A 12,768-nucleotide genomic window follows, 5' to 3' on the forward strand; every position below is an offset into this window, starting at 1 on the left:
AGTAGCGTGTCCACACAGCGGGAGATGCTGCAGAGTACCGCAGTTTGCTTAACCTGTGGACTGATGAATGTCTATCAATTCGCATTACTCGCTCTCCTCTTAGGAGCTTTTTAAGCACGGAAATATTAAGCAAGCATTTATGTATGTAAGCCATGCCCTTAGTTACTCGGGCATGTCGCATTTAGAGATTCCCCCGTTCATGCTGCCACTTTTATCATCCAAGGTAAAGCTGTGATTAAAGTTAAGCAGATATAAAAGATTCAAATCATTGTCTACATGTAGTCCTAGGGCGGGGGAGGGCAGCAGTCTTTATTTGATCCAATCATAGGTTTTCTTGGAAAGCACGTGAAAAGAATTTCCTCCTCGTATAGCCTCTGTGTCCTTGTGACTGAGTATGAAGCAGCTTTCTGGGAGAAAGGAATGAGCGTCCGTTATCAATCCACTAGTCTCTCAGTATCTTTAGGTCCATCTGCAGTCCATACACAAAGGCAACCAATAATACAGCAGCTCTGCATTGATTGACAGGCTGTGAGCAGTACAAGAGGACTTGCTGGCAGTAATGATCCGCCTATCGATAAATAAGCCTTCCCCCCCCCCCCCGATCGAGACAACTACTCACCCCCTCAAAACTGACCGTCAAGCGCATGTGGGCTAGCGCTCCAAGCAGTCTGCCCCTTGTCTTGGTGCTGCTGCTGGAGATGGGGGACAATAGAAGGCTACTGGGGTGGCCCATCTCTGGCAGGAGAGCACAGGCAGCAAGAACCCTTCAGTAGCAGGTGAGCAGCTAATAAATGACCAGGTCAGTGACGGGAACCGTGCTAGGTTCTCATTGTCCGCCTGAGGCAGGTGAGCAGCTGAAAAGGGGACAGGCATGGACAGGTCAGTTAGCGGGATCGTGCTAGGTTCTCATTGTCCGCCTGAGGCAGGTGAGCAGCTGAAAAGGGGACAGGCATGGACAGGTCAGTTAGCGGGAACGTGCTAGGTTCTCATTGTCCGCCTGAGGCAGGTGAGCAGCTAAAAAAGGGGACAGGCATGGACAGGTCAGTGAGGGGAACGTGCTAGGTTCTCATTGTCCGCCTGAGGCAGGGCGGAGGCATGCCAGGTGCTGGCATGGGCAGTGACCTGCCATAAGGTGCTAGTGACAGAGGGATGCATCGTCTTCACTTTACTAGGCTAAGGGTAGGTAGACATGCGCAGCAGCGTCTGACATACCAGAGTGTACCACAGTGATGGTGTCTCCTTTATTAGTTGCTCGCCAAGCAGGGGCCCGGCAACAGCTTGAGAGTTTTGAAAAGGCGGCACAGTGACTCTCACCTGCTTCTGAATTTCCACCGATCTGGGTTCCCGAGCACATATCTCATGTAGTAATGTTATTTGATACGTCCTGGTGATTCTATGCAGATAGCTTTCATCCATCAGCATTTAGCTGATTAAACCGAGTTATATATAAAAATACACACACTCTCCATATCCAGGCTGAGGATATGTGGGATCATGTTTCTGCCTGCCTGCCAGACTATGAACACATAAAATGCAGGTCCCTGTATCTTGCTGTGTATAATCCATTTCCTAGTTTCACCACTAATCTTTTTCTAAATTCAGAAAGGGTCGTCCTGACAACAGTTTTTTTCAGCAGCTTAGCTAAAGTACTCTTCCATGTATTTTACATTCTTTCAAGGCCACAGAGCTTTTTGGAACTCAGTATAAACTTACCTGCTTAATGCACTGGTCAGGGGTCTGTAGATGCATTCTAGAATTAGAGCTACAACCTAAGTGTTTACTTAGGCCAGTGGCCTTCCAGAAACCAGAGGCAATGGCTAAATCTTCCCAACATCTGTGCCCAAATGCCAGTGCCTGGAGAACTTATTTGGTACTAGGAATTGGCGTCATGTCATGCAAGGTGCAATGGTCTGAGAGCGCAGGGTGCAATAAGGTTGGAGGGAAGCTAAGAGAGCAGGCAGTGCTGTGTTAGGCACAATGCCGACAACAGTTGGAAACATGAGAACTTGTTTAAACTTACAATGTGCTCTATTAGACAACTGATAGTAACATTTTGTACATGTATAAGATGCGTTGATAAGAGTTCACGCCATGTTGAGAAGAGAGTAACCTTCAAGATACAAATGCCTCCACAACACCGGACCACAATATCTCAACGAGAGAATCTCCTTCAACGTACCCAAGAGAAACCTCTGATCCGCCAAACTCACCCTTGCAGAAACCCCGCGCATCTGCAGAGTCAGAACAGGTGTAAGAGCCTTCTCCTACATTGTGGCCAAGACCTGGAACGAGCTCCTGATCAACATCAGACCCGCCCCCTCTTTGAACATCTTCAGGAAGGCACTCAAAACCTGGCTCTTCGACTCAACGGAGCTGCTTACATCCCCCCCCCCCCTCCCCCAGCGCCTTGAGTAGCATGCTTTACAATTCCCTGATTGATTGATTGATTGTGTTGGATTTATTTCTTCACTTGTTTTGGGCATGCACTGGCAGATGTTTCTCACTTGACATATTTGCCTCTTGGCTGCAGTGTATGCCCAGTTTCTAGTTTCCCTTTTTGTGTTTATGCTCTTAAGCGCTGTCTGCTTCCCATATACAGGTGTACCCAAAAACTGTGTACCCACAAACGGTCAGTTGGACTAGTTCGAAAATATTTGAAATGATAGTGGATTAAGTTATTGCGCCTGTCCTTCTATTTATTTTGAGGGTATGGCTTTCAGTGTAGTTATACATATCTTTCCCAGACCACAGCAGGAACGCTGAGGACTAGTATAAGAACTATTGTATGTTAAAGAGAGTTCTAACGTTTTTCTTTCCACAAGAGCCACAAGACGCAGATCCCAGTAAACAAAAATTTAAGAATGGATGCTATGCATTCTAACATTTGACTCTAGCTATGTACACATACAGAATTTTCAGGGAAACATGTAACACATTTTATTGAGTTTATCAAATAAGAACAGCTGATGATGGGAATTAATTCCATTACCATTATTCTCAATGTGTAAACAAAAGTGTGTTTATAATTCGGACTATCAATCATCAATAGAGACATACTTCATATTGGATTTTATGCTGCAAACATTGGGTTCCCTGATCTATAATGACACCTTCCCTATGGGAAAAGGTGTTTCTCTGTATCATTTGTTTTATCACCTTAAGGAAAGGAATTCATAGCTAAAAGCTTATATGGTCCCAAAGGTGAGACCTATTGCATGGCAAAGCCGTGATTGTCTTTGTTGCAGTTCTTTATTTCCAGTTTGTTTATGAGCTGACCGCAGGCGATGTTTAATATTCCTGCCAGCAGAGGGGCAGAGGGCGATGTTTGTTACTGCTCTGATGCGATGCAGAAGATGACATAGGCTGGAAGTGACAGCCAGTGTGGGTTTGTCTAGGAAAGGGGAATAAATATATATATATATATATATATATATATATATATATATATATATATATATATATATATATATATATATATATATATATATATATATATATATATATATATATATATATATATATATATATATATATATATATATATATATATATATATATATTTTTTTTTTTTTTTCTTTTTTCTTTTTCACTTGATGAAGCACGCACCAGTGTGAAAGATGCTTGTTTTGATGCTAAAACTAAATCTTGGGCTCCTGTACAAGGGCAATGCCACTATCTAGCACGGAGAGAACATGCACAGTGTTTCGGAAACCTGGATATGGGAGTCAGTGTTTGACCTTCTGCAGGAGACAGATGTGGTGCCTAACTTGCCTGTGTTTTTTTTCTTTTACCAGTGTGAGTGTTGACGGAGAAGTCCAAATCAATAATGCAGCAAAGATATTTGTCCATTTGGGCCCAGTGAGCGGAAGCTCCATCCAGTTGCATGTTATTGATCTGCTCTTGTGGTCGTTTACTGGCGTTGGTTAAGAGCACTAATTCTTCAAAGATAGCTTAGTGGGCTAACTGTGCAGCAACGATATGTGTATCACCGGCATATTGAAGTATCGAATCCAATATGGATCAACCTGGCCCTTTATTGTCTCATGAACAATGGAAGTAATATTATATTATTGCGTTGGGTAATATTAACAATTGCTTAATGACTGAGGAGAAATTCAGTTTGTGGTGTGAGCTACTGACATAGTCATCAACTTGCATTTCTATCTCACCTGGGCTCTGCAGGTCCTAGACCGCTGGACTCCTGACCACTTTGAGGTGGCTACGGATGACAAGTGAGCGCAATCTAAACCAATATTATAAATTCACAGTCAATTCTGAAATCTGCCTGGCTGAATTGCCTCTACTGTTTTTCACTGTTGCTCTTAGCAGCCTACAATGAAAACAAATGTGAAAAAGTGAATTGACTGAGTGTCCCAATCAAGCCTCGCAAACACTGGCCAATGGCATTGCTCCATTTGGCTTGAGGGCTATTTTCACCGTGTGACAAGGGAGTCATTCATTTCCCTCTAGGTTTAGACTACTGAGTTGACTTAGCATGTGGGACAGCAGGTGTCTGTGCGGTGCAGGTCGCAGGGGTTCATGGGATTTTCCACAATTCCCTAAGCTGCACCCATCATCGCCCATCAGCGCGTACAGCTGCGAGCGCGGGGTAGAGTATATTATGCTATTTGGATTGGCTTTTGAATGAGTTGGTTCAGGCAGCCATTTTGTTTATTTTTTTACCTTGTTAATGGAAGGATTTTCAGGCCCGCCAACTCACACAGCGCCACCACGTGTCACAATATCGGCTCTATTCATAGGGTCACCCGGTGAAGAGCTAATATCACTCTGCGAGAAGTAGGCGAGCTGAAAACCCCTATGGAATACACAACCTCCAACGAAAACACTGGGAGGTGGCTTTAGAAGCCTTTTGTCTGGTAGTGGGTCCCCCCTTTCCAATATTTATTCACAGCAGTCGAGGCGGTGAAGGTCTGACAGTTCTACCCATCTACAAGCCAAAAGAAAAATTGTAAGTTGGCAGACCTGGATTTGTTCAGCCCCTTTCATCCAGGAGAGGTCAAAGGTCAGCACATTTCAGTCAGGAAGTTTAAGGGGACGAGCATGGTCCCGGTAAAAGACAGAGGATTGGCTTGTGGAGGAAGGGGTGGGATTAAATATGGGCTGATATTGAACTGAAGAGACGTGTCTAATTCATACACAGTACATAATGGTTGTGGAGATGCCAGTGAGCGAGAGGGGCAGGGATGTGGCCTGTTGTAGAGTTGGATGATAAAGGGAAATCCCCTGCCTTCTGAAGGACGCGCTACATTCAGTAGTGTCTAACTGGTGAAGTTTGCTACGCCTACCATCCCGAAGGTGTAAACTTTGCAGCAAAAGCTAGAGGACTTTTCCTTAACACCCAACTCTCACTCGCCTCTGAGGCTTGGGTTTGTGGAGAATCCTACAAATGTCAGCTTTTGGGCAGACCCAGGCCTGTTGGAGAGGTCAGCAGGAGGTCAGATCATGCATGGAGAGATGGTAGAGGCAGGTCTGGGCAGGAAAGTTTACATTTCTGGGTGTTTTTGAAGCTATCGGTCTGTTTCACCCTGAGTTATGCAGTATTCTCTAGTGGTTGGGAAAGGCACGAGGCCAAGGCACTGCCAGAAATGGCTTTACAAAGAACAAGAGCACAAGGTCCAGGGTAAAAGCCACTTTGGGGTGTCTTCTGGTGTCGCCTGCAGACTGATGGACGTAGAATGTGGTTCGCATCAGGCTTTCTCCTGCAGTGACTTGAAATCATCAGGTGTGCTTGACAGAACCTGGGGGGGGGGGTTCTTGGTCGGGAAAAGCAAGAGCACTGTCTGCGGTGAATATACTCTATAGATTAATTTTATTTCGGTATCTTGGTATAGCGCACAACTCACTCCCGAAGGAGTATCTTGGCGCTGTCCTGATCATGACAAGGGAAGAACATTCTAAAACAGTCAGATGTTTCCTCAACCTTCAGGCCAGGGGCAGAAGGCGATCGCGAGTGTGCAGCAGCTGAACACTGCCCCCGCCCTCATGGGGGGCGAGGACCTCCTGGATGACCAGTGCATTGTAGAGACTCCGGCAGGGTGTATTATTCCTGCACCGTCAGTGTCGGAGTAGAAACTGCAGCCTTCCTTCAGAGATGGTTCAGGGACCTCCCAAAAGAGGTGCAGCCGGTCACTGTCCCACCAGTGAGAGGGTCTGGGCGATCCCTGGAGCCTGCCTGCCCCTCATTACAGGGCCATTTTCTGTATGGTCAAAGGTGTTCCCTCATTTGCATGGGGCCACGTCAACATGCAAGAGAGAACCCTCACGTTTCAACTTTTAAGACACAGTGGGCATTGGCGTTCAAGGACTGGCCAGAACTGGCCGCTCAGATTGAAACTTGTCCCCCAAACACAGGGAGGGAACCAGTCACTACAAAGAGCATCTTTCTAATTGGTGCTATGAAAACCCGATACAAAGGTGGACGGACACCCTGGTTTTCTTGCGTTGAGCAGCCACATCATAATGTCTACTTGGTTTTCACACTAGAGACAGACAGGCAACCAACCAATCAGGAGCTGTTGCTGGTCTCTTGTTTCTTTGGAAAAGTAGGACACAGGAAGGGATTGGTGGACCGCGTTTATTCAGGAGTTTCCCCTCTCAAGCCACAGGCTTACCTGCTCAAATCTGCTTCATTCATTGAAGACAGGCACTAACAGCTCTTCCTGCTCCATTGAAAGTGATGTGACTCCAAACCAGGCACGCGCACTTCACTTGAGAATAGAAACAGCAGGGCTGCGGGCCAAGCCTGGCAGGCAGACACACAGAAAACGACAGACAGAACACCTCTGACTAGCACACACCCTACCAAGCATCATCCAAACTCAGAAGCTACATAGATACCAGGAGTTCCCATATTGGGAGAACCCCATACCGTCCAGTATTCCTCACTCTGCTATCCAACGAGGAGGGCTCGTGACAAACGAACACAGATGCACAGAGATGGCCAGTATGCATCTATCCATTGCAGTACAAGTACAAATCCCTGTACCCCTGAACCACAGGTCGGCCACTACGAACTGTGAGTAGTGTCATGGCCTGGTGATTGGAACAGTAGTCCACTGTGATAAAAGGAGTTCCACTCTGGGTGTAGTCCCACCAACCTACATCCGGTTAGCACTCGGTTCGTGAGTACCATACAACATCATGTAGAGCCTCTGTCAAGGGACGGGTGATATAAGGCTCATGAAACACGAAAACATGCCAGAAAGATAATAATGATAAAATGAGGAGCACAGTTACACACTGCACCTGCACCTGATACTTTCATCCCAATAACCGGTCAACAGTCAAGGATGTTTTAAGAGTTTAATGGAGATTATGCAGGTGTGTGTAAGTGAATGGAGTTAAAACACGCTAGATAGACCGTGGCCTTGGCAGAGTACCCCTGCTTCAATGTGAGACTTAACTCTCAAAAGAAACCGACTATTGTGCCAAAATCAGGAATGCCAGCTCAGTGTTAAGAAAAGCTTAGTGGTGGAGCTGACTTCAAGGGCTGGCTCCAGTTTTCATCTTCGACGCTTCCTACTGATGACTCCACAGTTAAAACCCTACTTTTAGCTGCTACAGACCTTACTTTGGTTATTGGCATCTGCTTTTTAATCACTGGCATTGTGTATCCCAAAGTCTGACAGAATTTAGCGGTGAAACAGAAGAGCGCAGAAAAACAAAAAAAGACAGGAGTTTTATCCCTGAAGCTGCCGATGCCATGAATCTCGCAGGCGCCGACATGTTCTGGCAGCCAGAGCTAAAGATTCTTTACGTGCAGAACAGCTGAACACAGTGTGCAAACTCATGTCCTATAACTCAATATAGACCTTGGCCTGGAGCCTGGACGTCCTGTTACCAGGAGCCACCGGTGACAGACAGCTCGGGCGACAGAATAGGGCGATGGAGCAAAAGTGCCCTTCTGTCCCGCGAAGGTGTGCTGCCACGGAGATCTGTGGTCACAACACGTTTCGGCCCTTTGTTCACTAGTGAGAGTCTGATGTTATTCAGCAGTGGACAAGACTAAATGTAATGAGAAATATCAATTTGAGACAGCAACAGCAGGAGGTAAATGCTGCAGTAAATGTACAGGTTAAGTGCTAAGGAAAGCTGCAAATTTACAAATGCAGGGAGATTTTATTGAGGTGGGAAGCTCACATTTCTGTCCCTGGCACGGATTCGAGGCAGTGACAGAAAACTCAAGCTGGGCACCCTCTGAAGTGTGTCCACAAGAACTGGGTGTCTGCATTCAACCAGCTAGGGGTGAAGAAGTTACAAAGTTCCTATATGCTGCAAATATCTCTGTGTGCACTCCTGCTTCATTCTTAGTGTGTCATTAAGTTTAGTGCCTTCATGCAGTCTATAAAAACTGCAGCACTAGAGTCTGGGAAGACGCAAAATGACTGGGTCAGGCTGTGACCAAAACCCCCACAGACCCTCAGATTTACTGGCTCCATTGTCTCCTAATACCATAAGATATGAGAGATATTCCATTTATTGCCTTTTGACGCAAGTCTTTCGCCTTGAAAATAATGAGTTTAAAAAAGTACAATAATAAAGTCTTATCAAAATAAGAACACAAAGGAAGACAAAAACAACAAGGAAAAAGTTTAAATGTTGAAGAAAACTCGAATTTGTATTAAGGATATTTTCTCAGGGGAAACATCCTTTACAACGCAACTTTTACCATGCAGTGCTTTTACATCGCAACTTTTACAACGAAAACCATTACAACGCATTGCGCTGGGGGGCGCTCTAGGATAGGGAATAGATTTAATTTACTATCCAACACCTTCCCTACTATCCACAGGGACTGGAGTTGGAATAGTAAATTAAACTATTCACTATCCAGCACCCCTCAACACTATGCGTTGTAAAGGCATGTGTTGTAAAAGTTGCGATGTAAAAGCATGCGTGGTAAAAGCATGCGTTGTGATGTCATACATCCTTTTCTCAGTAATGGAGCAATAAAAATAAATAGCATTAAATTGTTTGCCAGGAGAACCCCGCTTATTTGCAAAATTAAGAAATGGTGTTATTTTTCCCTAGAAACTATCCTCTTCTTAGAAATGAAAGGACTAGAGCAAAACTACAAGTCAGGGAAGACCCCAACCTAACAAAAAATAATTCCAATGAAATTCAAAATACGGTTTTTAATATTCCAAATCAAAATTCTTTATGACTCTTTCCTTTAAGTGGAATGTTTACAATTACAGTGACAAAGGCTCCTATTCCAATGTATTTCGGAGCTTAATCCAATCTTATTTTTCAGTAAAAAATGCCTTGATTTCCATTTAGATTTCATTTTCCTAAAAAATAGTCATCTTTTTCAAAATACTGTAACGTTTCTCAACTTAACATTTCGAAGGAAAAATAATCTCTGCTAGTAATACTTCCAGTTACAAAAATCTACTAACACCAAGTTTTTGTTGGAAACTTTTCTCCCAAAAATAATTACTGTTGTAAATATTGTAACACAAAACTAGGTTTCACAAGAATTTACATCTTCTGGTTAATAGTTCTGCCTCTTGCAAATCTTTCAAAAACCAAGTATTGATACACTTCAGAAAATCTTGAACGTATGTAATTTCTCACAGCCCTGCTAGTTCATGCTGCTACCCTCGACTGTCCTGTTACTACAAGGAAAGGGACCAGGCGGCTTCATGCCCTGCAGCAGACTGCAAACACCACAGTTAGCATCCGATCCACAACTGAGCTGTAAACCCAAGGTGAGCCTGACATGTTCTGGAATAAACAGTGGAAAGTGAGGCTGCCAGGAGGCGCAGATGGAGGGAAACAGCCTTCCCAGGAAAACAAGCATTGCAGAGACGTGGGTGGTGGAAGAACAGATAGGAAACAGAGAAAGTGAGAGAACCAGGACAGACAGAAAATGGACGAGAGGGACAAGAGCAATATAGAGAGGGCAGGGAAGGGATGAAGGTGGCATATGAGAGACCACAAGAGGCAGAGTGAGGAGAGAAAGAACATGCAGACAAAAAAGCCTTCAAGTCACAAAGTTTTCAGCACATCTAAATTGAACTTTAATGCACAAACATAGGGGCTTGTGGGCATACATTGCAAAGCTCGAGAAAAAATCAGCAAGTGCATTTTTTTCAATCAGGGATTCAATTACTGACTGACCAAACCAGAGGTTTAAGAGATTATCTGCGGTCGCCAAGTTACTATTAAGGTGGAAACCGGGGTGTTTACAAGGGAGGGACATGGCCGTGAATATTCAGAAGTTGGAGCTTAGGCAGTATTGTCGAGGATATGTGAATTTACAAAGTTTTTTCGCAAATTGTCACAGGCTTTGCAGACTTTCCAAAAGTTGATGCGTTTTCATAACACAAGATTAACTTTCTTTGCAAGAATTTTCCACCAGTACAAAGTTTTTGAAAGTGTACCAAACTTTGTAAATTTTATGAAATGCAAAGTTTGTAAACTTCTCATGACTTTGCAGATTGGTAAATTTAAAAAAATAACAAGCAGTATCATGAAATAGCTATCTTAAGGTGGATGGGCAGGCAGCAATTTGCTGCTTAAAAACAATTCAAAAGAAAAAGAAGAAGGAATAGGTGGGAGAACCTACAGGAAGTGGGTGAAGGAAGAGGAAAAGCAACACATCGGAAAATGCAACACAGGTGAGTGGAGGGAGAAGCACACGTGTGAGAAAGCAACATGGACCGTGGGGAAGCAGGAGGTTTGGCAGGGGGAAACACGAGCGAGAGAGCTACCGACACAAAGGAAACATCAACGCAGAGTGCGGGTGGAAGAACCACACATGGCGGAGAGTTGTAAATCACATGCACTATCATAGAATGCTTTAACAAAAGAAAAAAAGTGGGTCCCTCAACGTGAAGAATAGAAGGTTAGAAGTCAGCCAATCAGAGAGGTGGTAAAGGGGCTACGCACCAGGTGAGAGGCAAATATAAGATGGACAAGCTTAGAGAAGGAAAGCAACTCAACTAGAAGGAAGCAAAGGGGAAACGCAATAAAGGCAACCAATGATTAGCTAAGGACTGGCTGCAAGTCATAGTAAGTTCTTGGTAAGCCCACAATCGGTCTGTTGCATTCAGACAGCTTGCGTTGTTTGGTAGACTCATCCTAAAAATGTTCAGCAACACAGAAAGACTTTCTGATGATGGAAGGTCTGCCTGTCTAGGGTTAGGCTTATTTATGGAAATCTATGATGTTTATAGATTTGCAGGTGCAGGTAGAGACATTTTTGATAATCAGAAGACACAGCAACCTTGCAACTTTTTGAACATTTCAGACATTACTATGCCTACCATGAAGTCACGCCTTTTTTTATCTCATACTGTTAATAAATTAGAGACATTTTATGCTTCTAGAATTGTTCATGCATGGCCCAGTTTCACCAGAAAAGTAATAGGCGTTACTGTAGCTAATTAAGAAGTTTAGGGTAGGGGGAATTTGAGCCGGCGTCCCATCTCTAACCTGATCACTACACTGATCCATAGACCTCATCGCCTAATAATACCTGAAAACACAGGAGCCAGACAAAAATCCAAAACATACCTAGCTTATGATGGGCTGGGAGCACAAAGTCCTCTGCGATACTTGATAGTACATGATCTATACTTTATGCTTAATACTGTATGCTTAACAATGACTGGACAATATAGAAACTAGAGTTGGGCGAAATATTCCCTTCTGCCCGCAGAATTGGCCGAATTTTGGCGACTTCGAGATACTCTTGTAATGTGGAGTTCCGGGCAAATTCCGCCAACGAAAATCTACACGAGCAGCAGTAAAATCAACTTGAGTAGCTAAACCCTCAGGCATGCCGCATGTTGCCACCTGTGCTGATTTCTCCTGCGCTAAATCACAGTGCGAGCAGTGCGACTTGCCTATTTCTGCCCATTGGCGGACCTCCGTGGAATCCCGTAGCGTTTTTATGTAACTATAGAGAAATCCGCAGAGTTAAATTCCACGAGTTCCCCACACCCCAAACAGAGAACATGTGTGTTGGATCACATGGGTTGGACAGTACAGAAAGAAAACCTGGCGCATTATATGGGTTGGGCAGTAAAGAAACTGTACCTAGGGCATGAGAACAGAAAAAATAAACCTGGGCATTATAGGTCTGCCTACTTCAGATATTGTACCTGGGCATCAGCGGCATAAACCATTCTCTCACAAACGCAGAGAGAGGGAATATTACAACTTTTTTAGTCAGTCACACTGCTTCTTTGGCACATACTCTTGGTGCCTGTCTACACATTGTTACAAACATCAGCTTCTCACGGTCTTTCTGGCTTCACGTTTTGGGCTAAATTTATTCTGTTCCGATATTATAAATGAAAGCACTTATGCCTCCAGGAAAAGGGAAATGTATCGTACACTAAAAATACAATGGTGCTGTAAACAAACTTAATGAGATGAAGAGAGAAAGGCCTCATATGGAAACCATCAAGCCAAAGAAAAAGAGAAAATATAACAGCATGAAAAACAAGCAGTGACCGAGTGTCCTGGCCAGAACGCTCAATGTGTTGGTTCTGAAGATATGGGAGTGACACTGACTGCTATGTTTGCTCCCAGGCAGAACATGGGTTACCTCTACCCTCAGGCAGAGCCATAAAATGCCAGCCCAATCAATTGATAAACCGAAAAAAGGACACAAAGGAGAGGAAGACCCCAGTAGGCTAGTCTGCCATTTTGTAATTGCCTTTGATTGTGGTGAAATGTTGAAATTCCTGTTGTCTTATACTTTTTCTGTGTCAATGCTTTCAAGTGAAGAAAGCC

At 44.1% G+C, this 12,768-nt stretch overlaps 1 protein-coding gene across 2 annotated transcripts in view; it reads right to left on the reverse strand.

The window, feature by feature from the left end:
* Positions 1–12,768, reverse strand: part of IL11RA (interleukin 11 receptor subunit alpha) — a 648,138-nt gene that overhangs the window by 56,437 nt on the left and 578,933 nt on the right. The gene's annotated exons all lie outside the window — the stretch shown is intronic.

The sequence above is a fragment of the Lissotriton vulgaris genome, chromosome 3_1, assembly GCF_964263255.1.
Source record: "Lissotriton vulgaris chromosome 3_1, aLisVul1.2, whole genome shotgun sequence".
NCBI lineage: Eukaryota > Metazoa > Chordata > Amphibia > Caudata > Salamandridae > Lissotriton > Lissotriton vulgaris.